The following is a 24597-nucleotide window of genomic DNA, read 5'->3' on the forward strand; positions in this document are numbered from 1 at the left end:
CAGTCTGCTGATTTAAATGTTTATCTCGTGCAGAAAACACCCAGAATCATAGTTAACCAAGTATCCAGACACCCTAGTGGAGATGACACATAAACTTAACCATCACACGCCTTACAATGAAAATAAATGATCAAGGCCACTGAGGGAAGAAACAAAGTGTGATCTTTCAAACGGAGCAGCCGGGAAAATCCAGGGGCTGCTTACTGGCACAGTTCTACACGGGGAGCAAGCCTGTGGAACCCCAGCATGAGAAGCTGATGTTGGGACCTCCTCCAGGGCATTGGTAAACACTCTGGATGACCTCACTCCTTCGGGCTGCACGGAGGGTATCTGGTATGAGGGGTGAGAACTTTGGGCCCAGGAGCTGCTGCTTCCATTACCATAGCTCTGCTCGGGGAGGGTCCTGTGAACCTGGCACTGTGCCATAGCTCGTTTCTCCTCCTCACCCCTGCAAGGAGGGGTGTTATTCCTCTTCACAGACAGGGAAGGTGAAGGGCAGAGAGGCCATGTAACCCGTCCAACACTATGCAGCAGGCAAAGGAGAGGAGAGGTTTGAAGCCAAGAGGAAAATATGGACGGACTCTGGGGTAGCTGAGTGCTTGCTTCTGGGTCTGGAGCTCCATTCCTCTGTTTCTCTCAGATTCTGGGCAAGAGGCAGCAGATTTTTTTTTTTTAATTGGTCATATTTATTGCCCCTCCACACACATATACAACACAATGCATTTATATATACTCAAATGCACTTGAAATATTAGTTCCCAGCTAATTAACATAAAGTTGATTAAAAAAGACCCAGAAAGGGGCGCCTGGGTGGCTCAGTGGGTTGAGGCCTCTGCCTTCGGCTCAGGTCATGGTCCCAGTGTCCTGGGATCGAGCCCCATGTCGGGCTCTCTGCTCAGCAGGGAGCCTGCTTCCTCCTCTCTCTCTGCTGCCTCTCTGCCTGCTTGTGATCCCTCTCTGTCAAATAAATAAATAAAATCTTTAAAAAAAAAATGTCCCCAAAATTTGAGTTTAAGGTGTGACCAAGGGAGGAATGAATTACACTACCTGGGGCCACTGTGCTACAGAAGGACTGTCTCTGCTCCAGAAGAGATCTCCAGGGCATCTGGTCTTCCAGAGAGCTGAATCTTTGGCACGATTCACATTTTTGCACATTTCCTAGAAACAAACCATCTATGAGATTTTGTAACACCACCGCTTTCTTTCCTACAGGAGCCCTTGGAGATTCCCCATACGTAGAATGAAATTAAAACAATCTATCCTATCTCACCAGATGTTTTACCATCCTGTCTGGTCTCAGTAACATTTCGAGGACAACAGACATTCAGGCTGAGTGGGATGCATTTTAAACAGTGCGGCAACATGGGTTCTCGTTCGCCGTGAGACTAGATATTTGTTAGACGGAAGGTTTTCAGATTCCTAGACAAATGGCAAATTTGATATTTTTTCTCGAGCACATCCTCACTCCTGGCCTCCTTCTTGCCGTTGGCACTCTGAGAAGGTTGTAAGCAATTCTGTAAGTGTGGCTGGCCGTACGCCCCTGGGGCTTTCGTGGCCCTCCTCTGATAACTCACTTCCTGGAAAGAGCCCTCTGTCTTCCTGCTAGAAAAACTTGCTTGTGACAAGTTGTTTATGACAGTTTCAAATTTTGGTGCTGAGAATGAACGTTTTGAGATTCAAGTCTTTTTTCTTCTAAACAGTTACCTCGGCTGGGACTTCAAATCCATCTTGAAACTATAAGCTAAGACACAGAGTCGCTTCTCTGTAGGCCGGACTCCGTTCCCCCGGGACAGGAAGCGAGGATGGAACAAATGGAAACAAATACAAACCGGCCAGTGTCACATGGGACAGTCACTTTGGCCGAGAGCAATAATACACTGATAAGACTTTTGGCAATTTCAGTGACATTCTCGTCTTAATTTCAGAAATATCCAAGGTAATAGAAACAAGACGATTCAGTGCACCAAAGGAAGGCCCTTTGGGTGATCATCAAAGTAGCTATGGATATTGCATTTTACTGGATATACTTAGACATGACTTGATTAGTGACCATTTTTAAAGTCACATTTAAAAGTCTTAAATGTAATTTTTTAAAGATTTTTTTTAAGATTTTAAGTTTTAAGATTTTATTCATTTGTCAGAGAGTGAGAGCGAGTGCACGCACAAAGGGGGAGCGCCAGGCAGAGGGAGAAGCAGACTCCCTGCTGAGCAAGGGGCTTGACATGGGACTTGATTCCAGGACCCTGGGATCATGACCTACGGCAGACACTTAACCAACTGATCCACCAGATGCACCTTTAAATGTAATTTGATCAAGACCTTTAGCAGCAGATTCAACAAAATAAAAGTCATAGAAATTTAGAAAGATACTTGAAATACAATAGCGTAATATAATCTGGATCCACTAGTTTGCTAAATGTAAACCATTCCATATAATAAAATCTTAAATATTTCTTTTAAAAATGAAAGAGGGCACCTGGGTGGTTCAGTGTGTTAAGCCTCTGCCTTTGGCTCAGGTCATGATCTCAGGGTCCTGGGATCGAGCCCCGCATCGGGCTCTCTGCTCAGCAAGGAGCCTGCTTCCTCCTCTCTCTCTGCTGGCCTCTCTGCCTACTTGTGATCTCTCTCTCTGTGTCAAATAAATAAAATCTTTAAAAATAAAAAGGAAAGAAAGAATGTTTCATGTCTCTGATCACTATAAATATATGAGAGGATTCTTTGGAATTTTTCATTGAGGTTAGTTTTCCTTTTGATGTTACGAATCTCTTAAAACATCAAACACACACATGGACACACGTGGGCAGTAAGAACATGATACATCATTTTCAACATCTTTTCTGCCACAAAAATACCAACCATGACTTAATCTAGGCATGTGTGGGAAATTTCCTAAAGGCAGGAATTTAACCATTACTGTTTGAGTTTCCACGTTAGTTATTTCCAAAACTCCAAATTATAAATAAGTAATATACTTAATGAGTTTTTCCATCTTTAAACCTTAATTTGTTTTGTGATGATTTTCCGCTGGGAAAAATGAAGGTTTGGCTGAGTTGTATTCTCTCTTTCCCCTAGATTGCTGTTGATACATTATTGTAGCCAGCTCTCCTGTGGGTTCACGATGTAGCTTTAAATGGTATGCTTGAATGTGAATTTCTTGCTGAGTTGCTTTAGATGGGAGTAACTGTTGCCACAGGTGCGTTTCCAAACCCTGCCCCTCCTCCTATCTTTCCCCCACATTCTTCCAGCTAGATACGCATTTATTTTTTCAGTGATTTTTTTTTTTCATTTTTAACAGTTGGTATGGTTTACATAACTGTAACACTCCCCCGCTGTCAGACCACAAGTCATTGATGTTTATAAGTCTAGTGCTGGGTGAGCTCCCCCAGCTCAGTTTCAGGACATTCCCAACACCCAGCGAGCTCTTACTCTATATCGTCAAAGTTAATGTCATTGAGTCTGGTTCCCCGGCCATATATGAATTTTCTGGTTTCATCTGAAGTCGGGTCGATACACGGCACATAGACATGACTATGACAGCGTGGGAATAGGCCCAGTGGAGACTCAGGACTGTTCACGTAATTCACTCAACAATGAATCATTACTGAGTCTCCCTGGGCCAGGTGCTGTTTTAAACACCAGCGATGAGACGGTGAGTACAGTGCACCTGGAGCCTATCTTCATGGAGCAGGAACTCTGGTGAAGCTACTGACCATAACGTACTGACCCAAACACATGCATATCCATTAGCTTCTGCCGGCGGATGGTGGCTTCAAACCACAGCCACCTGATCATTGCACATCTGGTTACTGAGTCATCTGGGCTGGCCGTCCAGTTGGGGCCAGCTTGGTTGGTCCCTATATCTATGGTCAGTTAGAGGGTAGTGTGGAAGTCAGCTGATGCAGATGGCCTCATGTCACACAGGGTCCCCTCCACTCTATTCTGTTGGTCAAAGAGTCAGAAGCCTGCCCAGATAGAAAGTGGGGTACATAGACCATACCACTGAATGGGAGGGCCCGCATGTACGAAGCCTACCTGGCCTGAAGCAGACATGCTGGGAGGAAGCCCAAGCCTCACAGAAAGCCATGTACAGGAGCTCAGGCCTGGATGAGCTTCGCTGGATGAGTGAGGAAAGAAGCCCCTGGTCTTCTTTTGGTCCTCTTAGCTGGGGTTCTGGACTCTGTGGAGCAGATAAGCCATGCTCTTGGGGCTGTGTCTAAATTCCTGACTGCAGAGTCCAACGGGCATAAGAAAGTCGATGTTGTTTTAGAATGCTATTTTTGCAGCAATCCAGAACTGGGACAAGCAGAAGGATGACACAGGCATTGGGGAGCCTCACAGAGAAGATGGAGTAGGTTTGCGGTGCTGTCTCTTTCCGCTAAAATTGTTTCCGTGGACCATCAGGAAGGAATGTGAGAAACCAGGAGCTCTTCTGTGTTTGGCATTTGCGTGGCACAGGACTAGGGCATTATCCAAAGCTGTGAACGGAGAACCTCCACCCAGCTAGAGATGAGTAGAAATGATGGCCCTGGAGCAACTGTGGGTGGGACAACCCCAGAGCGGTGGGGGCTGGAGGCCACTGGGCCTAGTCTGCCTTGGGAAGGACGTTCATACAGGTTTCTAGATCAGAAAGCTCTGAGTTCAGGACAAAGAAAAGAGTGCTTTATGGAAAACTATAGAAATTGATTTTTTTTCTGGAATATTTACCCTTCATTTGTCCTTCCAAATGAGTAAAGAAGAATTCTAAGGACTATTCAATGGATTAATTTTGTTCTTTGGAAATTCAGTAATGAGTTTCTAGGGGAATGAAAGGTACATGCCTGAAAGGGCTTTACTCCCGTTAAAAAGTGCAATTAGAGGATTACCCAGGATGCTCTGTCCTGTGCTTTCCCTGTGGCTTTCATTACGGCTGTTCCTCCCTCAGCGGACTCCATGATTACACAAATGTCTTCGCCTTTCAAGTGTTCCGTTATTCATTTGTTACTCACAGGAGCACCTACGGCCTGTTCAGCGGTGGAGCCAGCTTGCTCAGTGCATTTATTTTTGACTTGGGTTTTCTGTGTTTCTGGTAAAGAGGAAGAGGAAGACGGCATTTAAGCGGTGGCTCTCCTCGCTTGCAGACTTTCTCTCCCACATGTATGAGCCCATGGACTGTGCAATCCTTGATTCCCCGGTTGCACTTGCTTGCAAATTGTAAGTATTGTCACCGAAGCAATCTTGCCTACTTGAAATATCTCATTTACCGTCCCTGCTTTATGGGCCATGGTCTCCCGTCCTCCGAATCTCACTGCCCCTGGCACCATTCACTTCTATTTACCCATTCTGTCGCACGCGGCTTAGCAAAACCATCTCAGCATCCCCATCTCCAATCACAAATGTTGCTTTGATAGAACTAAAAAAGCTTCTACAGAACTTTTGGCTGTGTGCCTTCAGAGATATGGATAAGGGGAGATGATTCAGTGACATGAAATGGATAAAAATGATAGATTCTTTTGACAAACAGCAGCTAATAACCACTTTCAAATGGCGAATTAATCATTTGGGCCTTTTAGTTGCCATTTAGAAGAGTTCAGAAATTCAAATGCCTGTGAGGGTAAGGGGACAGTATACTTGTGTGTGGGCGGGCTGGGGTGTATAAGACATCTACAGTTATACTACATCTTACTAAATTAAACTTTCATCTAGAGAAAACTGCGCATTGACATACGGTTGTAGGAAAGAATACAGAGCCATCATAAGCACCCAACACCCAACTTCCCCAGAGGGTAATGTCTTCCAAAACTACAAGATGATGTCACAACCAGGACACTGACACAGTCAAGACAGAGAACTTCCATCACCACAAGACCCCCTCAGGTGACCTCTGGCCCCCCATGCCATCCCTAACCTGGGTAACCAGGTAACCAGGCATTCCTCTTCACTAGTCTGGTTTCCATCTCCAGAATTTTAACATTTCAAGAATGACATATAAATGAAATCGTGTGGTATTGTTAAAAAGAGAAAAACAAGGGGCACTTGGCTGTCTCAAGTCAGTAAAGCAGATGATTCTTGATTTCAGGGTCATGAGTTTGAGCCCCATAGAGACTGCACATAGAGATTACTTTAAAAAAGAGAAAGATAAAACAGCCAAAATGGAGTCATTTGAGATAAGTTCATGTCAGCATACCAAGAGTTAATATCTAACCTAATTGCGGTTTCAGCCTCTCCCAGGACTGTAATCTTAACCAGTCTGTCTGGGATTACCTGGTCAGCACTAGGGAGGCCATCTGCCTGACAGACCTTTGGCCTTCCCCCAAAAGAAGGTGGCCTGGCCTAAAACAACCCACTCTTTGCTGGTAACATCTTTGTCCTGCCCCCTCTGCCTGTAAAAGTCTTCTGTTTTGTACCATGTGTGAAATAGGTCTCCTTCCTAATCTGCTAGATAGGATGCTACCCAATTCACAGATCACTGAATGAAGCCGGTAACATCCTGAAAATTCACTCAGGTGACAGGGCGCCTGGGCAGCTCAGCAGGTGGGGCCTCTAACTTCAGCTCAGGTCATGATCTCAGGATTCTGGGATCAAGACCCACCTCGGGCTCTCTGCTCAGTGGGGAGCCTGCTTCCTCCTCTCTCTGCCTGCCTCTCTGCCTACTTGTGATCTCTGTCTGTCAAATAAATAAATAAAATCTTTTTTAAAAAAGGATTTAAAAATATTTACTCAGGTGAATTGCTTTTTAACAGTAATCTTTTGGAATTGAATTTTTTACTTTTTAGAACGCCCTTGTAATCTGTTGCATAAAGAGTTATTTTGCTTGCTGAGTAGAATTCCATGGTGTGGAGATACCAGAGTCTATGTGACCATTCACCCACAGAAGGACATCTGGGGTGTTTATAGTTTTTGGCTACTACAAATAAAGCTGCGCTGAACGTCTGCATATAAGTTTCTGTGTGAACAGGAGCTTCCATTACTGAGGGATAAATGCCCAAGTTTTTCTTTCTTGGTCGTACAGTGATTGTGTGTTTAGTCCTGTAAAAACTGCCACACTGTTTTCCAGAGTGACTACACAAACTCACATTCCCTCCAGTATGCAGGAGTGATTCGGTTTCTCTGCATCTTTGCCAGCATTTGATATTGTCAGTATTTTGTATTTCAGCCGTTCTGTTAGGTCTGTAGTGATACCCCACATGGTTTTCATTCGCACTTGCCTCACGGCTAATGGAGTTAGGCATCTTCTCCTGGGCTTATCTGAGGTCTTGTTCTCATCCTCAGGACATGTCTGCTCTATGTTCTAATTACACCATATTTTAAAACACAGGACAGAGGAGTGCAGCAGGTCCTGGCTGGCAGAGAGCCTGGTACAGGGATGATCATCTCACAGAGACTAAAAGCCATGGCTCCTGTTTAAGGATTTCACAGTGTCCCAGTGCACTCCCTTTAATAATCACAGACACACACCCTGAAAGAAAAGTAGGGTTTTTTGCCAACAGCAGGTGGACTCTGAAACCTAAGTTCAGGATCCCTTGTAGCCAACAAACAGAAGAAACATCTGCCCTGACCAAGGTGACCCCATGTCCTCCCTGCTGTAAATGGACGAGGAGGCAGCTGGGAGCCGGAGGCGGTGCAGAGGGATGTGTGGGGGAGGCAGCAGCGCTTAGAACCCCAGGTTCCTTCCCTTCCTCCGCGGTACTGAAACCTCCACTTCCATTCACAGAGGCTGCTCAAGCAAGAGTTTCTTGCTTTGGGCCCCAAATCTGCATTCTTAGTGAGTATGCGGGTCATTCTTAATCCGCTCCTAAGTTTGGGAAACAACTGCTTCTATTGTTCCTCTGTCACAGGTTGGATTCCCAGTGAGCTGTGTGAGCTGGCCTCCAGCGAGGGTGTGGCTTGGAGCCCTTTAGCTCCTGCGGGGGGGTCCTCTGTGTCTGGGGTTAGAGGCCTCCAGCCCCAAGTCCGCCCCCACTGTCTCTGAGCATGTCCGGTTGAACTACTGACGAGCATTCACAGAACAGGGGACACGTGTGTGTACTTAGTTGTCCTTGGCCTGTTCGTTTCGCGCAATCTCACTTTCTGCTTCCTACTTCCTTACCAGCTTACACACGTTTTGTGAGCACAAATTCTTTGGGGGAAGGGATGTAACAGGCTTTGTTAACACTAGAAATTGCGAGGTACCTAAGAAAGCAATTCTAAAATAATTCATGTGAGATGTTCCCAAATATCCTAATCAGGAATCCTTCTGCCCCATGCATTAGGAAAAGATTCTCAAAAGAAAGATGAACAGTTTCCTGAAGTCCCGTCTGGCCAAAAGCACCTATAAAAGCTGCTTCACCTAGATGAATGCTACACTGCTGTCCACTTCAAGCAGCTTTAATCACGTCCACTCAGCAAAAATCTCACTAAAATTGCTGATTTCAATTACATGTCAAAATTATATTTTGGTATATTAAGTTAAATAGAATATGGTATTAAAATTAAGCTCCCCTGTTCCTTTTTTTTTTTTTAAAAGATTATTTATTTATTTATTTGACAGAGAGAGATCACAAGTAGGCAGAGAGGCAGGCAGAGAGAGAGGGGGAAGCAGGCTCCCCGCTGAGCGGGGAGCCCAACACGGGGCTCGATCCCAGGACCCTGAGATCATGACCTGAGCCGAAGGCAGCGGCTTTAACCATTGGGCCACCCAGGCGCCCCCCACCCCCCCCCCCCCCGTTCCTTTTTAATTTAATAATGTAGTAACCAGAAAATCTAGAAATGCAAATGTGATTTGTTCCCCTTCCCCAGGATGCAGGGTGGCCCCTCCTCACACAGCTTTTTGCCCGAGGTCACCTCTGCCTGCCCTGTGGCTCCTCCCACCCGGCAGGATTTCTGTTCACACTCTGGTCTTAGCCGACTTCATGTTTGTCATTTTTCGTCTATTCTCCTTAAGTGAAAATGCGGGGAAGGCAGGGACTGAGAGTAGGGTGTGGTTCCTGTGACCGCCCGCGAACAACTCTATCGCAGAAAACGGAGTCCAACTGCTGACCCAATGCTATATTTTGTAAACAGTAAATTAAACAGAGATTAGTTTTGAAATGCACATTTTTTTCTTCCTTTTTTCAACTCTCAGATGGTTTCATAGGCCCTTGAAGGCGTGTAGCGCTGACCCAGGCCCTTGAGGCTAACGATATATTTCTATTTTAATGATCTTCTCGCTGCTTGGGTTCTTTGTGCCTTATGGATGTAAGCAACCTGACCCATGGTCAAGGATGGAAATCAGGTCTCTATTTTAAAACTATATTTTTAAACCCGAAAGGTGGCAGTGGGTGAGAATCTGGGGGCTTCTCTGCACCTTGGTGCGGGGTGCGCCAGGAGGAATGCTCTCAGCCCAGTGATGCCGATAGTCTCTTAAACTCTATGCATTCAAGTGTTACCATGTCACGTGGATTCTTTGGTTTGTCAGATGTAGCAAACATTCTAAAAAGCAAAAAAACCAACCACTCAAAAAAAAAAAAAAATCCAAGAAACAATCTGAACAGCAGAGTAATAGGAATGTGAGTCAGTAATTCCAACTCAGCCCTCTGGGCGGGGCACACCAGGCACCCACGGTGGGGGCAGGGGGCAGGTTATATCTGGTCTGTGGCGCACGTCCCTGCCACGATTATCAGCATCTCGTGTCCTCCTCTCGTGTCTTGAGGACGCCCGTTATAATGTCCACATCCTCCACTAGCTGCTGTCACTCTGGACCTCGCTCCGTTCCCAAGAAAACATTGCTTAGCCATCAGCCAAGGGACAATGCCAACAGTGTCAATGTCGTGCGAACTGAAATCTGTCCATTCTAAAAGACTTTGTCCCAGTTTTATTAAGGTACAACTGGCGTACAGCACAGCGACTTGACTTAAAATATTGTGAAATGCTCCCCACCGTCAGTTTGGTGGGCACCCACCATTTCAAACAGATTCCCAGGAGATCTCTTCCCTTCGGAGCTGCTCCCTGTACCAACCTCCCCGTGCCCCGTGTGGCTGTGGCGGCTCCGGTCCACGTGCGTCTCACACCCTCACTCCTGTCTTCTCACTGGAAGCTTGTGCCTTTTGACCACTTCTCCTCCAATCCCTTCTCCCCGCACCGTCCCTGCATCTGGGAACCACAAATCTGATCTCTTTTCCTATGACATTGGGTGTTTTTTTTCTTTCTTTCTTTCTTTTTCTTCAAATTCCACATACAAATGAGATCATACAGTATTTGTTTCTCACTGGCTGGCTTATTTCACTTGGCATCATGCCCTCCAGGTCCATCCATGTTGATGCAATTGACAGGATTTCCTTCTTTATGGCTGAGTAATATTCCACGTACGTGTATGCCACGCCTTGTTTACCCATTCCTCTACGGATGGGCAAGGACGCTGCTCCCACAGCCTCACTGCTGTAAATAATGCTGTGGAACACAAGGGTGCAGGTGTCTCTTCCACAGAGCATTTTCCAAACCTTTCCACTTTAATTGGGGTTTTGACCCTCCTGTGCAGTGTTGTGTTTTCACGCACACGGTGGATATGAGCCCAACCTCCAAATCCCAGAGCTTGTCTAAGAATCTCCAGTCTTTACAGACTGTGAAATTCAAATCCATCTTGGGAAGTTGCCCTTACATCTAATTTCACAACTGTCCATTTCATGTGGTTCTGATTTTTCCCTCTTTTCCAAATATCTTTGATAAATTTATACATATCTTCATAGCCGGCCATCTACAATATTATGGTAACAGGCAAGGGGTGACCTAAGGAAGAAATGAATACTTTGTTCTGTCACAGGCCGGCACACCTTCCATGGAGGGCCAGCTGGTAAACATGTGTGGTTTGCAAGCCTCTGTCCCAGCTCCTCAGTCTGCTACGGGAACAGGAAAGCGGCCACAGACCATCTGTAAATGGGAGAGCGCGGCTGTGTTCCAATAAAACTTTATTTTGGACATGTGTTACAGACACAATTTGAATTTCCTATAACTTTCACATGTCACTAAATAGTGGTCTTCTTTTCTCCACCCCCCCCAACCATTTAAAAATGTGAAAACTATTTTTAGCTGAAAGGCTGCCCAAAAGGGGACTGTGGGTCTAATCTGCTACCTCCTGCTATAAATTGTCAATGATTATGGTCAATAATTATCACGAATAGTTTTGGTGCTGTTAACAGTTACCAAGCGATTGCAGTGACTAAATGGCTTTTAAAAGGGCTTCTAGGCACCTGGGTGGCTTAGTCAGTTGGGCCTCGGACTCCTGGAGTCTCGGAGAGCCCGGTGGGGGGGAGATCCAGGAGTACAGCAGCATCCACCAAAGCAGTTATTTTATTTTAATTTATTATCACTTGGGCGGGGGACGGGGGGCAGAGGGAGCGAGAGAATCGTCAGCAGACTCTATCCAAGTCCAGACCCCACGTGGGGCTCAGTCTCATGAGCCTGAGACCTGACCTGAGCCATCCCGGCGCCCCCCCATCAGAGCCGGTACTAAACCGCTTATTTTCTCCTCTTCTTCAATCTGGATCCTAACAAGAAGAAAGGGAAAATGGGTAGTCCGCCAAGACCAGGAGGTCCCGGTGGGGCTCCAGTGTCTGGCTGGTGAGGACTTGAGAAGCGTTTGTCGTCACCACCACATTTCTATGACCCCCGACCCCCTGCCGGAGGGCGTCTTCTGAACTGCACCCGATGCTTACCCTGATTCACCCGAACAGGTCCTCTCGCACGTTCTCAAAACCACCCGAACAGGTCCTCTCACACATTCTAGAAATGGCAGCCTTACTCATGGTCGGGCTGCGTCCAGACTAAGCGGCCGCGACGTGAGCAGTGTGTGGCCGCCTCTCCCTGCCGTGCTCTGGGAGACCCGAGTGCACGTGTTTCCCCGGGCAAGATGCTTCCGACCGACGAGTGACGGCCCGGAGCAGTGTCTGCCAGGGTGACCGCGGGACTCCCACAGGGTGCGCCGCTGTAACCTCACTGAAAGGGGGTCTCAGCGGCTGCTTAATTACCTCCTAAATGCTTTTTGGGGTTTTCTGGTTCTCAGAGGGGTTTTTTTTTTGAAGGAAAAAGTTTTAAATTTCAGCTTTCTTGAGGAACAACTGACAAGGTGTAAGCTATTTAGCGCGTACATCACGGCGGTCTGGTCTCCGTGTGGGGACAGGATCCGCTCCATCTAGTTAAACACATGTGTCGCCTCACATCTTTTTTTTTTTTTTTTTGAGCACATTTAAGTCCTACTGTAGTAAATTTCAAGGGCACAATACAGTATTAGCAACTAAAGTCACTACATTTTACCTTAGATTCTCAAATCTTATTCTTTTTTTTTTTTTAAAGATTTTATTTATTTATTTGACAGACAGAGATCACAAGGAGGCAGAGAGGCAGGCAGAGAGAGAGGAGGAAGCAGGCTCCCTGCTGAGCAGAGAACCCGACGCGGGACTCGATCCCAGGACCCTGGGATCATGACCTGAGCAGAAGGCAGCAGCTTTAACCCACTGAGCTACCCAGGCGCCCCTCAAACCTTATTCATCCTATAGCTGAAGTATCTACCCTTTACAAACTCTCCCTCTGCTCCCAGCCCTCAGACAACCCCATTCTATTCTCTGTTTCTGCAAGTTTGAACTTTTTTTTTAAGATTCCATGCATAAGTGACACCAGGCAGAATTTATCTTTCTGTCTGACGTATTTCATCACGCCGTCCGAGTCCGCCCTGCTGTTGAAGCAGCAGGATTTCCTTCGTTCTCATGGCTCGGTAACATTCCCTTACACACGGGGACCGCACCAGGACCGCACCTTCTTTTTCCCTTCACCCACCGGTGGATACTGTACCTCTCTGTCCTGACTACCGTGAATAATCCTGCACTGAACACGGCCGCACACCTCTCTTTGAGACACTGTTTCATTTCCTTCCGGTGTATTCCCAGGAACAGAATTGCTGGGTCATGGGGTGGTTATATTTTTAATTTTTTTGAGGGACCTCCATACTGTTCTCCACAGCGTCCGCGCCAGCTTGCATCCCCTCCGGCCGTGCATGAGGGTTTCTCCACATCCTAGCCAACACTTATTTCTTGTCTTTTCGTTAATGGCCACGCTGACAGGTGTGAGGTGGTATCTCACTGGGGTTTGATCTGCATTTCCCTGATGGTGAGTGATGTGGAGCATCTTTTCAGCACCTGCTGACCCTCTATATGTCTTACTGGGAAAAATCTTTACTCAGGCCCTCTGCTCATTTTTTAATTGGATTTTTTTCACTGGGTTGTGTGAGCTCTTCATGTATTTTGTATATAAACTCCTTAGATGACTTGCAAATATTTTCTCCCATTCCACAGGTTAATGTGTCATTTTACCGATGGTTTCCGTTGCTGTGCTGGAGCTCTGTAGTTTGCTATAGTCCCACTTTTTATTCATTCATTCACTCATTCATTCATTATTTTCCATTATTTGTAAGGAAGGAGGAGGAGGGGCAGAGGGAGAGGGAAAAAGAGAATCTGAAGCAGATGCTACACCCAAGCACAGAGCCTGGCGAGGGGCTTGATCTCACGACCCTGAGCTAAAATTAAGAGTTGGACCACTTAACCCACTAAGCACCCCACTATAGTCCCATTTTTAAAAAATTTTTGCTTTGCTTTTGGTGTCATGAAGGGAAAAAAATCTTAATTAAGAATGAAACAGATTCGGTTCAAAAAGTGAATTGCTATTAACATCTGTTTTCTCTCTCTATGTCAATAGCAAAAATATATTGGTCATTAAACACATTAATGTGCTGAATAAATCCTATAAAGCAACATAATTTAATCAATGCCTCTAATGTCTTTTTTAATGGTCATCATTTATACTCCTTTGCACATAAGGAATAACTTTAATCCTGAATTCTTGAAATATTCAAGTCACTTACTCAATGAAACAATATTTTATGAGAAGCTCGACCTTTCTTATTTTTTCCTAATGCTTAGCTGAAATGGTGCCAGTAAACAATGTATTTTCTCTAAATGTGCATGCCCCATTGAAAACTTACTGGAGAACTTTTTAGAACCTGGCACCCGTTAGCCCAGACAGCATGGATCCAAACTTGTTGTGTCCCATGTCCCAGGACCCCCATCCCCTCTCTTGCTGGCACCTGGGCTGGGCTCGCCTCTAGGGGAAATTCCTACAGCGACCTTGTCAAACAAAAAAATAATAGTGAGTCAAAGGCTCTACCTATGAAGCTAGAGGTATCATGGAGGAGTGGGAGCAGAGCCCTGGGGCAGGGGGTGATCTAGGTTCACCCTGAGGCTCTGGCATTGTTCTGAGGACAAGGTCGCCTTCATTTCTCCAAAGCAGGTGACCTTCTGCCTGCCTCCAGGAGCCAAGTGGTGAGTGGATGGATCTGGAAGGGCCTGGGCACACACACAGAGCTCAGGACCATCCTGTAAAGTCATCGTTTCTCAGCCCAGGCAGCTCCTGCCATGCTGGAGGCTTGGAGCTACTGATTTTTCTGGAGAAGCCAGAATCTAGACATTTTTAATGTCAACATTCTCAAATTTTACATGTTAAAACTATTTATATCTTCTTTGAAAGCACAATGTGCCCCCCACCCCAAAAAAAGGTATGAGGCTGTGTTTGGGCCGCAGGCTTCCGTGCTCGTGCTCCTTGCAGCCACCGCTGGCGTTGTGGCTGATGTGACACAGAAGGGAGGAGGCCCTGCCTGGGAGGCACCGCACGCCCCCTGCACATCAGCAGGACTCGGGCAGGCATCCAGCTCTGACGCACTGGGAACCCGTGACACGGAGAGGACTCCAGCCATGCTGCCAGCCAGACTCCTCACAGGATAGCTTGCTGTATGTGATTTCAGGCAAACACACGTGATTCATGCAGCGGAGCGATTCATCCAACACCCGTGCCGTTAAAAAGTGAAGGGCAGAAGGTCCTGCGGTGGCCCCCGGAGACTCTGCAGCCAGGACGGGCAGCTCCAGCCAGGGCACCACACGCTTGCTTGCTGGGTCCCCTGCATCTACCACCGGTTTCTTGTGCTCCCACAGGCACGGAAGGCTCCTGTCGTGTGTTCCCATGGGGACAGAAGGAAGCCAGCAAGCATGTGGACGGCATTCTGGTGATACGTGCACAAAGAGGGAAGCTTTCTTGTCATCTTTCCCCATGTGCCGTGCTGATGAGGACCTTCACAAATGGGGAGCCTCAGAAACGGGGGCCCCACTTCCCAAACAGGATCCAGGGAGCAGAGAGGGCCTGCCCAGCAGCCACACTTCCCAAAACGGGGCCTGCTGGCTGCCAAGGTGCAGGTAGGTAGAAACCAAGGTCAGAAGGTAGAAACCAGACTAACGGAGGAAACTGAGGCTCAGCTCCTTGCACTTTCTCAGCATTTCTATGAACTGGAAACCTCCTAATTATTCTAAGGATAACCATGACAACGATGGCACGGACAGCTGGAGTGGGCCATGGCTGTCCGTGTCCTTTATCCCCCACAGAAACGTGCTTACTCATCAAGCGCACAACGTGATCTTACTTTCTGTCTGGAGCCGCTGCCGCCGTCACCCCCACAGAAGCTCTGATTGCATCGTCTGCACGGTGCAGACTCGGTGGAAGGTTTCCCCGGGTGAGAGTCATAGCTGGCCTGGCAGGAAATGAGCACATTCATACTTAATTGCCACATAAGTGCCTTCAGCTCTTTTACTCCAGAACTACAGAGCAAAAATCTTTGGATAGGACTAACCCTTTTCACGCCGTCTTGCTGTGAAGACTTGTGTTACATGCCTCAGGGAGCCTCCCTTTATAAAGGGCACCTGCCACAGGCTAACGTATGGGCCTGGCTCTGGGGACTTAACCCATCAGCTGGGGCATCCCCTGGAAGGGCCACAAGGAGGCTGAAAACTCACCTTCACGTCACCAAGCAAACTGGTAGCAGCAGGATCCCTGAGTCCTGTTAGGGAAATCCATTTTAAAAGTCCAGTGAGTTTAAATAGCCAAGACATTAAAAATAATTAAAAATTCCTATTTTCTTCATCTCTTTACAATATTTCAGGGGCTACAACTATTGATTTCCTGCTGAAGCCTGGGATTACACTGCTGTGCACCATAGGCTGACATGCGCATTATGCAAATGGCATTTCTGTTGCTGGAGCCGGTGTCAAAAGCCGGGCACATGGATTGTACCAGAGTGTTTCAGTAGATACTTTTAAACAGGGCTGCAACAGAACTCAAACTGTTTTCAAAGCCAAGAGCAAATCAACGTATAATATGATCCAGATAGCTCTCAGATACAGGCTTTCAAGGACTGTGGGCCTCATACTACAGCAGTGAAAGAAGATAAATTATACTTTTTATCAGAAAACTTGAATGTCAGTTAATAGAATCAAAGAAAGATCAACAGATGTAATGAGTGTGGACGATTTCATTTCTTCTGATTCTGTGGCTCTTCAAAATAGATCCTCTGGGAAGAAAGTTTCTCATTACAGTATTTTCTTACTTAATTTGGATTTTTTTTTTAAGATTTTATTTATTTATTTGACAGAGATCGCAAGTAGGCAGAGAGAGTGAGAGGAGGAAGCAGGCTCCCCGCTGAGCAGAGAGCCCAATGCGGGGCTCAATCCCAGGACCCTGGGATCATGACCTGAGCAGAAGGTAGAGGCCTTTACCCACTGAGCCACCCAGGTGCCCCTTTGGCTTGTTTCTGATGAAAAAAAAAAAGAACCATTTTTTCTCTAGATTTTAATTTGAACACACTGGTGGGTTTTCTTACTGAAATCATTGAAACCAATCTTTAACTTCTCCAAAGACTGGAAAGCTTCTGTATCACCTTTCCATCGACAGACTCCAAAACATGTGAATTTGGATTTGGTGTTTCCAATGTCAGAACAGTGACTTCTTGGTTTTGTTTCGTTTTTAAGCTAGGAATATTATGAAAAATCATACTGTCTTGGAGGCGTACGGATTTCTAGAAGCTACCTTGTTATCCCGCCTGTTTCTAGCAGATGCAAGGGTAGGCATGCCCGGGCTCTGGCCACCACTCGCCTGCCTGGAAGAGCAGGTGCTCGTCTGTCGCCCAGCATCTGGGCCCCCCTCCGTCCTCAGCTGCTGTGTAATGCAGATTGTCACCTAAGCAGTGCTCAGCAGTCACCTGCATTGTCATTTACAGAACGCCGGGAAGATACTTCAGGAAAATATAACTGATTCCCCCCAAAAAGTTCACATTACATAGCACTAGTTTTTAAAGTATATAGACTCCCGCTACTGTGAATAATGGCATTTTCCTAGCTTTTATTCCACAATGAAGAGGAAAGCTGGTTTTCTCAGGCTGCGGAATGCTGTGGCGACGGTTTAAGGAACGTCTGATGGTCTGAGTGTAACGACGACGCAGAGCAACACGGAATCCTGAGACATGTGTGCTTACTGGAGGTCAGACCCAACTTTTAGGATGACCGTCCCAATACCCAACAGCACCAGCTTTTCACGGAGACTTTATTTTTCAGTTGAGTCATTCGGTGGTGGTGGTTGTGATTTTGCGGCGCGAGGAGGAAACACGTTTGCGGACGGGGTGCGCGGTGGCCTCGGTGCGGACCTCTGTGCGGTCGCCTGGCACCCCTCAGAGCGGCCGTGGCCCTGGACGCGCCACGCTCCGTGCCCAGGACCGCGGGAGCTGCTCCGCACACACACTGCGGTTGCGGACGCGGTGGCGGATGTTGTTGCAGACGCGGTGGCGGACGCGGTGGCGGACGTGGTGGCGGACGCGGTGGCGGACGCGGTGGCGGACGCGGTGGCGGACGCGGTGGCGTATGCGGTGGCGGACGCGGTGGCGTATGCGGTGGCGGACGCGGTGGCGGACGCGGTGGCGGACGGGGTGGCGGACGCGGTGGCGTATGCGGTGGCGGACGCGGTGGCGGACGCGGTGGCGGACGCGGTGGCGGACGCGGTGGCGGACGAGGTGGCGGATGTGGTTGCGGACGCGGTGGCGGACGCGGTGGCGGACGTGGTTGCGGACGCGGTGGCGGATGCGGCGGCTCCCGCACCGGTGACGCGGCTGACCTGTTCCGAACAGCTCGTCCCCGCGCTCGCTCCGCACTTCACCGCATTTTTGCGGAGCACGTCTGAACATCGCCGAGGACTCCCATTAAGAGGACATCAGCCACAGAGTCCGCTGTGATTTACAGAAACAAAACGCGTCCCTGTCCACGCGCGGAGACCACTGCGCCCCCCAGACGCGCGTGCGGCCCGCGGCCCACCGGTCTCCGCGACCACGGGGCGGCCTCCCGGGGCCGGGCCGAGCCCAGCGAGTCCCGCAGCGCCCGGGCAGCGCCGCCCCTGTCCGGCCGCCGCGTTCCGCGATCCCGCCGCTGTGCGCCCGCAGCCGAGATGAGGCCGAGGAGCGACCACCCTGGGTCTTCCCACGTTCCCGCTGGGGGCGTTCGGTTGCTCCCTGACTCCGAGCCCCCCTGCGTAGTCCGGAAAACGCTGGTGCGGGGGACCGCTCGGGGCAGGGTTACGGACTCACACGCGCTCTCGGAGCCGCGACAGCCTGTGGCGGGGCTCCCGGGGAAGGTGCTTCACCCGAGTTTCCATCAGCAGCCACAGCAGCGACCGCACTGACTGCCAACCTACACGCAGCGCTGGCGCAGAAAAGTAGGTACTTTTTTTTTTTTTTAAGATTTTATTTACTTATTTGACGGAGAGACCCAGTGAGAGAGGGAACACAGGGGAGGGCAGAGGGAGACGCAGGCTCCGTGCAGAGCTGGGAGCCCGAGGTGCGGCCTGATCCCAGGGCCCCGGGGTCATGACCTGAGCGGAAGTCAGACGCTGAACGACTGAGCCACCCAGGCGCCCCGAAAACTAGATACTATGATAACAAAATCTCAAAGGTGTATAGCTTATCAATTTATTTGGGCATTTTTCTCTGAAGAATTAAAAATTTGTTTCCACATAGGTTTCTAAAAATACGTAGATGGTTTATATTAAAACATATACTGAATAATGTAGACAATTTTGAAAACATGAACTCAAACCAAGCAAAAGGAAAATGCAAATATTCCAACAGTAAAGGCCAATAAAATTACTGGGACTGAGCTTAAAATTTGTGTTCTGGTAAGAATTCACACTAGAAGCATTAGAAGCCAGCCTGTTCTCCTTACTAAGTGACAAAAAACATGTAATTTCCCTCAGTAGAGATGAAATCGTTGCCATAATTAAATTCTAAAATTTATATGAAAAAAAGAAAATTTAAGTGAAGAGACAAGTCCGTTGAACAAATACATTTTTAAAAAGTTCAACCAGCCCACTGAGAAACTGGTTGGCACTGTTGTGTGAATGAGCTTACCTTGCTGTCTACTTGTCTGATGGGGACACAGACTCAAAGCTCAGAGGCTTGGAACTGGGGGGACTGGGGGGCACTCAGGTGACTGTACACTGGGGCATATGCAGGACCAGTAAAATGTGGGGTATAATTTCCCAGTGAAAACCTTGTTCTTACACGACCAAAAAAGAAATTGGATTTAAGATGGCAAAGGTCAAGAGTGAGAGTGTATTGTAAGGTCAAAACTGCATGGATTTTTAATTCATACATTTCTTTGTGAATTTTAACTTGAACTCTGTTTGCTTTCTTTCTTTTTTAAGATTTTATTCATTTATTTGACAGATAGAGATCACAAATAGGCAGAGAGGCAGGCAGAGAGAGAGGAGGAAGCAGGCTCCCTGCTGAGCAGAGAGCCTGATGCGGGACTCGATCCCAGGACCCTGAGATCATGACCTGAGCCGAAGGCAGAGGCTTTAACCCACTGAGCTGTCCAGGTGCCCCGAACTCTGTTTGCTTTCTTGGGGACCATAAGGTTTTATGGGTGCACAGTGACAAATGTGCAGGAGGTTTGGCCCTGGTTCTCTTCCCATCCATAGGCCAAGAGCTTGGAACAGTGGCACATGCTCAGTTCACTGTTTTTCCCAGTTTACAAGAAATGCTTCCTTTGGTTAAGAATATAGAAAAAATGAGAATTTAACTTTTTTTCTGAAGATTTTATTTATTTACTTGATAGAGATCACAAGTAGGGAGAGAGGCAGGCAGATAGAGAGAGGGGGACGCAGGCTCCCCGCTGAGCAGAGAGCCTGACGAGGGGCTCGATCCCTGAGCTGAAGGCAGAGGCTTAACCCACTGAAGCCACCCAGGCACCCCGAGAATTTAACTTTTTATTTATTATTATTATTATTTGCTTCAGACCAGTGGAAACATCACTGAAAATGTCTTCCATCTGTGGACTCAAAGGTTTTTATTGATTTCTAGTTTTTTCCCTCCAGACGCTCCTGAGGAACACCACATGGGTTGGGTCACTTCACAGTAACATCCTGTGCCTGCTAAGTAATCTACCCACACTGCGGAGTGGAATTTAGTTTGTCGTGGTAGAATCGGGTCACAAGACCCTGGATAGAAAAGATACAAACTGAATGAGGAAACTTAATTGTTTCATCTCGTATAATTGCTGATTTTAAGAATTATGTTCAGTGGGGCACCTGGGTGGCTCAGCGGGTTAAAGCCTCTGCCTTCAGCTCAGGTCATGATCCCAGGGTCCTGGGTTCGAGCCCCGCATCGGGAACTCTGCTCAGCGGGGAGCCTGCTTCCTCCTCTCTCTCTGCCTGCCTCTCTGCCTATTTGTGATCTCTGTCTGTCAAATAAATGAATAAAAATTTTAAAAAAATGTTTAGTAATTTATCAACAAATACGACAGATGCCCTCAAGTTTTATCTATCTTAAATACTATTTTTGTTAAAATGAATTCCTTAGAAATCTCCTGGTCACAAGTGACAGAAGCCTCAATCCATTGAGCAGGGGCCCATTCAGGGGAGGTGGCCTCCCTGAGCACGGGCTCCCCAGCCTCCTGGCCACCTCCCTGGGAGCTGGCCTTTGCTCCCTCTGCTGGAATGCAGCTCTGCTCGGGTCCCAGGGAGACAAGGACATCTTCTCAGCGCTCCTGCTGGAGGGGGCAAGGGAGCCCTGCTGGTCCTGAGGCCCAGCACATGTCCCCAAGACGACCCCACTAGTGATCACCTGGCGAAGTCCCCTGGGGGGCTAGTGTGGCCAGGGCCTGGGGCTTCCACAGGCCTGGGGGCCCTGTCAGCAATTCCTCCCTACCCTTGTGGTTACTTTGTCATGGCTGAGCTCTTGCTTCCATTTTCTTTTTCTTCTTTTTTATTATTTACAGAATCAAATTTATTTTATATATATATATATATATATATATATATATATTTTTTTTTTTTTTAAAGAACACTTAACATGAGATGTACTCTCTTAACAGACGTTCAAGGGCAGGGCACAGTGCTGGTGGCCGTAGGCAATACGTGTCCAGCAAGAAGGAGAGAACGCAGTGGCTGGAGGCGGCAGCAGAGGGCGCTGTAATGAAGGCTGTGTGAACCCAGAACTGCTCTAAAAAACTAAATTTATTGGTTAAAACAAAACCAAAAACAAACCGGAAAGAAGGAGCGCTAAATTTTGGACACAACTGAGAGTCTGTAGGAACGGCTAGTTCGGTAAGAAGCAAGTGCTTCTTGCTGTTGGACTGGCCCCCACCACCTGTCTGCCTCCGAGCCGGGACCAGCAAGGAGTCCTGGTGGAAGGTGGTACCAGGGACCAGCGAGGCGGAGGGGCCGTTCCATACCCGTGGAGACAGGCGTGCTCACAGCATCACCGGCCTTCTGGCTTGGCTGTTCTGTCGGAGAGATCCAGTGTGTGTGAGGGTCACAGAGGTCTTCTGGGCACTCTGCAAAGCCTTCGGGGCAGTGGCATGGACCGTGGGTGCAGACAGTGGCCAGGGCAGGCATTCTGACAGCTTAATGCCTCGGAGTTCTTCATGAGCAAGGTATTTACACCATGATTTGGTTTTTACCACTGGCCTCTCTTGCGGATAAAGGCTTGTATCTGGGACGAGACTCTTCTGTTTTGTAAAAGTACTGTTTTAGAGTATCTCGGGACGACTTTGTGTGTGTGTGTTAACAACGGAGAACGATGGGGTGTGTGATTAGTCAGGGTCTTCCAGAGAAACAGGACTAACAGGGTGTGTGTGTGTGTGTGTGTGTGTGAAGTCATTACAAGGACCCGGCTCATGGGTTATGGAGTCTGACCAGTCCAAACCCGCACTGGGGCTTGGCAGAATGGAGAGCCAGGAGAGCTGGTGGAGCCGGTGACATGAAGGCCATCTGCCGGGAAATTCCCTCTTACTCGGCGGAGACTGGTCTTTCTGTTCGGTTCAGGTCTTCAACGATTAGGTGAGGCCCACCCGCACGGGGGAGTTCCGTCTGTTGATTTAAATGCTCATCTCATCCTTCCCTTCCCTCCTTCCTTCTTTTTGTCTCCACACAGCTCTTTAGTGCTTTTATATCATAGTCATTTCTCTACAAGTTGAACCCTAAATTTTATTCAGTTTAAACCCATGCATAACAGAAAATAGGTTAGTACCTAGATATTTGTTCTTAACAAATAATTTGAGGCAGTGAAGGCACATATTTAACTTGACTCCTTCGCCAATTAAGTGGTACTGGAAAAAAGTCAGTTTCTCTTACCACCAACGTGGAGGCTGTTTTAATGTTTATAATTATAATGTTTATAATGTTTATAATTATAAACCACTTGATTTTGGTTCATTTATTGATCCAAGTAAAACAAACATTTTTAATATCTCTGATGTAGTTTTTAATCTACATAATTGCATGATACTTCTCAAATACTGAACTGTCTCAATTCGTCTAATTGAGGTACATTTTGGAACTTTCCATATAAAGTGTCATACTTGAATTTCATTTATCATTATGAATATAGTGTTTACATAATCTAGAGGATAAGGACTGGGCTATAAGTCCATGCTCATAGAAGTCCAAATATCCAAAGTCATTTTTAGAAAATATTCCGCATGGAAACAAAATAATAAAACCCCAAACAAAATACACGTGTGCGCACACACACACATCTGCTGCCCCTCTTCTCTGTCCTCGGAAGCTGACTGAAGCAGGACAGGAGATGCACATTCAGAAGCCTCCAGTATCTAGACAGACAACCCAACTCCACCAAGCATTAGCAGGCAGGTATGGGGACTGTGGGGAGCTGCAAGGCACACGCTGCTCCCAAAAATCCTTACCAGTTGTATCACACCTTCTGCAGTGGGAAAAGACCCCGGCATGAACAGTACAGGACACACAAGGTGCATAAAACTGAATGACTTCAGGAGTTGGGAGGGAATTATGACAAGTGGAAAAGATTTTAAAGGCAAACGCTATCACTATTACACCAAACTGCAAGGCCACTTTACTTTAAGAGGCATATGATGGTCTCAGAAGATTTAGACAATACATAGTCTTGTCAACAAGGAGTAGCAGATGAATTAAAAATATATCTGCCTTAAGTTCTTTGCTACAAGGAAAAGCTAGGGTGCATCTATTATCTTCAGCAATGCTGGGAGAAACCAAGCTCTGCAAATCTGTGTCTCTAGCTTTTTACTCTAATCAAAGGTCAGCATCTTCTTCCATCTCCCTGACCCTCTCCCCCAGAGCACCTGCCAGCAGATTTAGTGTCTGTCATTCTGGTTTCCATTAAATTTATTTCCAGAAAAGTCCAGACACGATTGTATCTGCAAAATGGGGAGGAGAGGAGAAAGCATCATATGTCTTATATTATTCACAGAAACTAGACAGGTTTTATTTCAGGCCATAAGTCATTTGAGACTCTGAGACTCTGAGTCAAAGAGAACTCTGACCTTAATCCATTTGGTCTGGTTTTAAGAGGAGGAGCATCTTGTGCTTACTTTGAAGGTGTTTTTAACTTCAGCCTTGGTCAAATGTGACATTTTGATTCGGAGAAAAACTCATTTTAGAAGGCAGAATATCTTTTTATCTGGAGCAGAGAATATGACATCGCTGGTGGTGGCTCCCCATTTGAGCACTTACCACCTCCATTACTCAAGCTAGTGACTGACCACACTTCTGCATCTTCACCTATCAGATCAGTGTCTCAGCATCCTGTTTTGGTTTCCTCAGCCTGCTTACATTTCCACAAGTAGTCTTTTCATTACTCTACGGATTTTCAGCCTTCTCTGGCCATTGGAATTGACTGTAAAGCCTGGTCCCATCCTCAAGCAGGGGAGAATGAAAACTCCCACGTGACTCTAATGGACAGCCATGGTCGAGAGCTGCTGTGTTCAACCTCCGGAACGAAACCATCCGATGTAAATTCTATTTTCTGCTGGGATCCTGGATACAGATATTAATTCCTTACATTAATTCCCACTGAACAGTCACTGAGTGCGTACCATTAACAGACTCTGTGGCAGGCTGTAGGGATATATAAATTCAAAGAAATTCCCTGCTTTGAAGAATTTTAATTCATGTGTAGAAGACACATTTAGAACTTAGACTCAAACAGCATAGACCTTGCCAAAAAAGATTCACTTGGTTAGCTATAATCCTATCTGTTGTTACATGCTGCTCTGAAAATATATTGTTGACAATAAGACAAGAAAAGGAAATAAAAGGCACACAGATCGGGAAGGAAGGAATAAAAATGTCTCTGTTCATAGATGACATGATTGTCTATGTAAAAGGTCCAAAGAATTGACAAAAACTACAAACTTCTGGAACAGAGGGGTGATTAAACAAGGCTACAAAGTTGTAGGATACAAGGATGATACATGT

At 47.0% G+C, this 24597-nt stretch overlaps 1 long non-coding RNA gene across 3 annotated transcripts in view; it reads right to left on the reverse strand.

Moving 5' to 3' along the window:
- Positions 1-1002: 1002 nt before the first annotated feature.
- The window catches only part of LOC116570782, an 88448-nt gene continuing 64853 nt past the window's right edge, over positions 1003-24597 (reverse strand). For 2 of the 3 annotated variants that reach the window (XR_004277559.1, XR_004277561.1), the window contains exons 5-7: positions 15819-15862; positions 15449-15556; positions 8866-9001 (exon numbers count right to left, since the gene is read on the reverse strand). This is a non-coding gene — a long non-coding RNA (uncharacterized LOC116570782). Of the gene's footprint in view, positions 1159-8865; positions 9002-15448; positions 15557-15818; positions 15863-24597 lie in introns of those variants that run through there. The other variant, XR_004277560.1, reaches the window with a different exon arrangement.

Source organism: Mustela erminea, chromosome 12 (genome assembly GCF_009829155.1).
Source record: "Mustela erminea isolate mMusErm1 chromosome 12, mMusErm1.Pri, whole genome shotgun sequence".
Taxonomy (NCBI): domain Eukaryota; kingdom Metazoa; phylum Chordata; class Mammalia; order Carnivora; family Mustelidae; genus Mustela; species Mustela erminea.